The following is a 4,515-nucleotide window of genomic DNA, read 5'->3' as shown; positions in this document are numbered from 1 at the left end:
GGGGGGGGGGGGAGGGGAGGGCAGAGGACTGAGGCAGAGGCTTCAGTGAGCAAATGGAAGGGGGGCAGGGGGCAGACAATTGCTGTGGGTCTGATTCTGGCCCCAACCTGGGTTTAGGGCCAGAGTCAGAACTGCAGCAACTGCTTTCCCTCCCCCCGACCCCCACTTTATATGAAAATCTAGCAGAGGGGTGTTTTTCCCCATCCTGATTAGGGGAGGGGGTCATCTTAGATTTGAGTTGTTATGGTCATTTTTCATGCATAAGGTTTATTTGATTATATTTCTTGGATGATGGCCAGTCCTTTTATGCAGGTGTTAGAAAGGTCTCATGTTACATATTCTGGAATTCATTTACAAAGTTCTAATGTAAAAAAATTATGTTTAAAAATCTTCAAATGAAAAAACAAAGTGAAACTTTGGAGCTCAAATGCAACTACATACTTCAATATTCCATAGGTTAAATGCACTAGAATAGGTATTGTTTTGAATATTGAGGCTGAAAGCCAGATCCTTGTTCTTGATACATAATTCATAATTTCAACTTTGTGTAGGGTAATTTTTGAGTGGTGCAGACTTAGTGGCTCTCTGCCACCATTTTTTGAGCATTCTTGCAATCCCTGTCAGAAAAAAAATCTGGGAAGTTGTAGTTATTTTTAAGACCCATGACTTAGTGCATTTGCAGGTATAGACTGCTGCTCTATCCAACAGGAGTGCTTATATTTACCATTCACGTATAGCTTGGTGCTGGCCGGACTTGGTGTTAGATTTGAGACTGACAGCTTGCTTGGCCCCCCAGTACTGCCTGAAATTCTGAGTGTGGAATCTAATTTTTAATGGGGGACCATCTGTTTAAAATTTCACATTTGTCAGGAAAGGTTTGCTTCCTGCTGTTCCAAATAACACCCAAGATTGCTACAGATGAAAAAGGTGAAAAAGAATCACCTGGTTTTGTTTGCTTTTATTGATGCATTTCATGCCACTTGGTGCATAGGCAGTTTCACAATTCCCCCTGCGCAGCCCATCATTATTTTTTCTTTTGTTTTTGTGGTATCTTTATTCATAAACAGGGGAGAGGAAAAAAAGCCTTAGAAAACTGTGACTGTGGTATCACAAAAATTGAAGTAGGACTCTAAGGCAGGTGTAGTATCTAAAAATTACTTGAAAAATGAAAGCAACCTAATTTCAAGTTGTTAGTAGTATGTATTTGAATCTGAAGTTTGATTCAAAGATTCAAATACTTAGTTTCTGACAGTCTCCCTCTTGGTCAGGGGGTCTGCTGTATTTGTTTGTGGTCCCATTATTGTTTTAAAGTAATCTCTGGCTGTTCTTAATTTCATGGCCAGACAAGTTTTCAAGTTTTGAGGTATCATCTTGGGAGTCTGCAGTTGTTATCTGTCAGTTGTTTCTCTGTTATTGCAAAGCATGCTGAGTCTTTCTGGATAAGGTGAGATATAAATCTAAACAATAATGAAAATCTCATTTGATTCATCAGATGACTTACTAGGCTCCCATCTTTGCTTTAAACCTTGATTTCTAGATAGTGCACAAGATGCTTAACTTTGCATTAGCATAGTTTATAGGGTTGTGCAAAACGGTGTATTTGATTCGGATTCTGCCCCAATTGGGGACAGTGATTTGATTTGTTGATTCAGATCACTGTCCCTGATTCGATTTGGCCAAATCCAAATCTGAAGATTTGATGCTGATTTGGAGAATCAGCGATTTGACCATAAACATAGCTTTAAAAATTTTTTCTCCATACCTCGAGGTACCAGGCCCAGTTCATGTACTTCTGGTCCACTTCCAGGTCCACTGGAGAGAGTGCTGGGGGGCCCCCCTGCATCCTTTCAGCTTGGTAATCAGCCACAGGGAGAACCTGGGTGCCCCCGCCAGACCCAGGAGGCACCAGTCACGGAGCCAGAGAGGAGGGGGGTGGGGCATGCACTCCCCAGCGGACTCAGAAGTGGACTTCTGATCTACTTCTGGGTCTGCTGCTGAGGGTGCTGTGGAGCCCCCGACACTCCTGTGGGATGCTCCATCTGCCCCAGCATCACAGCATTGATGAACCACCTGGTACCTTGAGGTATGTAGAAAAAACATTTAGAGCTGTGTCTGTCCAAATCTCCTAATCTTTCTTAATTGATTCAGAGGGTTCCAATTTGATTTGGAGAGATTAAAGGGTCTCCTGATTCGATTCAGATTCAGAGATTCAGCCGCTGGATCAGGCTGAATCTCCACTGAATCAAATCAGGGACCGAAGCTTTACACAGCCCTAATAGTTTATTGCAAAGAAAACATGTTTGCCTACACATGTACATGCTTACTTCACAGTAAACTTTCTTAATCCCAAGTAAATTTGCTACCTGAAAATGCAAGCAGCAAATTTACTCAGGATTAGTAACAATGCCATAGCACTTATGTAGACACCTGACTGGGAGCAAAATCTTTTCCTGGTCAGCCATCCACCAGGAGGCGGGAGATAGCTCCCTGTCCCTGGGAGCTGCCTGCTGCTGGGGTGGGCTTTGTCACAGGATCCTGGGCAGGGGCTATGTCCCCTTGCACCAGAAGCAGGGAGCTTTAAGCCCCCTACTCCCAGCTCATGATTGGAAAGCAGGGGCTGGGAAATCCTTATCTCCCTGTCCCCCCTCTGCCATCGCAAATGGGGAGTGGGAGGCTGGGAGACCCTTATCTCCCAGCCCGAGCTCCACAGTCATAGGGCTCAGGCTGGGAGCCCCTCATCTCCCAGCCTGAGTTTGTGGTTGTGGGGCTGAGGCTGGGAGATAAGGATCTCCCAGCCCAAGGTCCATGCCACAGAGCCCAAGCTGGGAGCTCCCTGCTGCTGGGGGCAGAGGAACTTGTTCCCTGCCCAGCTCCCCAGTTGCAGATCTGGGAGCTTGTTACCAGCTGCCACTTTGTGATTACGGATTGTTGAACAGGGGCTGCATGGAGACAGTTCCCTGCACAGTCTCGAGTTGGCTGTGACCTGCCCTGGACCAGGACAGTTCCCAGCCAGCCCCAGGCTATGCAGGGAAGCACATGAAGCCTGGAGGTGGCTGGGGACTGTCCTGTTTTAGGCAGTCCTCAGCCAGTTCCAGTCTGCACATGCAGACTTCCCTGTGCATCCCAGGGCTGGCTTGGAACTGGCCCAGTTAAGTGTTAGCTACCCCACTGGCAGTTCAAGGCAGGGGGATGGAACCTGCCCTTCTCCTGCAGCTCTTTGCAAGCCCCATACCCCTGATTGGGAAGCCAGGGCCTGGAGCTCCTTGCTGCTGACATTGTCTCTGCTACAGCAGCAGGCAGCCCCCCCTATGGCCAGGAGACAGTTGTCTCCTGGCCTGGTGCTCCCTGCCAGCCCCTGAGCTAGCACCCAGCCTGGAGCTCCCCCTGGTGGTAGAATAGGTACATTGCAGAGGTCCAGAGAACCAGGTGCAAATCTTCTCCCTAATCCTCACCTGTGTAGATGCCTGCCCAAAAACCCTTACTCCAGAATCATAGAATAATAGGACCAGAAGGGATTTGTTAGATCATCAAGTCTGGTTCCCTGCCATGGGCAAGAGGTAGTTGGGCTCAAACAAGCTCAACAAGGTGCTTGTTCAGCCTCTTCTTGAACACCTCCAGGGATGGCGGCTGCACCACCTTTGCTGGTAGTGTTCCAGATTCTAGATACCCTTACAGAAAATAATTATTTCCTTATGTCCAGCCTAGTTTTTCCCATAACTAGCTTGTGCCCATTGGACCTTGTCCTCCCAAAAGGTGCCTTTCTGAATAGTTGTTCCCCTAGATCTTGGAGTTGTAGGCAGCTACCAAATTGCTTCTCTGTCTTTTCTTACTCAGACTGAACAAACTCAGTTTCCAGAGTCTCTCCTCATAGGGCCTATCCTCCAGGCCCCTAATCATATGCATGGCCCTTCTCTGTACCCTTTTGAGCTTATCCATATCCTTCTTGAAGTGTGGTGCCCAGAATTGGACACAGTACTCCAGCTGTGGCCTCACCAATGCTGAATAGAAGGTGAGGAGCACCTATCTGGATCTACTGGCAACACATCGGCTGATACACGCCAGAGTTCTGTTTGCCCTGCTGGTGACTTCATGCCACTGATGGTTCATATCCATTCTCTGGTCAACTGTCACCTCCAGGTCCCTTTCAGATGCAGTGTGAGCCGGTGGATCACCACTCATTGTATAGTTATGATGAGGGTTCTTCCTACACAGATGAAGGACCTTGCACTGGTCCCCATTGAACCTCATCTGATTGTGTTGATCCCATAGGACCAGCCTGCCGAGGTCATTCTGTATCTTGTTCACTATCACCCAGAGTACCTCCAATCTTCAGGTCACCTACCATGTCTTCCCCTTTGGTCAGCAGCAAGTCCAGAGTGTCTTTACCCCTAGTTGGTCCCTCCACAGCCTGTGTCAAAAACAGGTTTCCTATAGCTGCCAAGAAGTTGATTGATCTACTGAAGCTGGATGAATGGTCTTCCCAACAGATGTCAGGGTAGCTGAAGTCACCCATGA

Source organism: Gavialis gangeticus, unplaced genomic scaffold (genome assembly GCF_001723915.1).
Source record: "Gavialis gangeticus isolate Ggan-Ray unplaced genomic scaffold, GavGan_comp1, whole genome shotgun sequence".
Lineage (NCBI taxonomy): Eukaryota > Metazoa > Chordata > Crocodylia > Gavialidae > Gavialis > Gavialis gangeticus.
The sequence above is the reverse complement of the archived record's forward strand: the minus strand, read 5'-3'. Positions refer to the sequence as shown.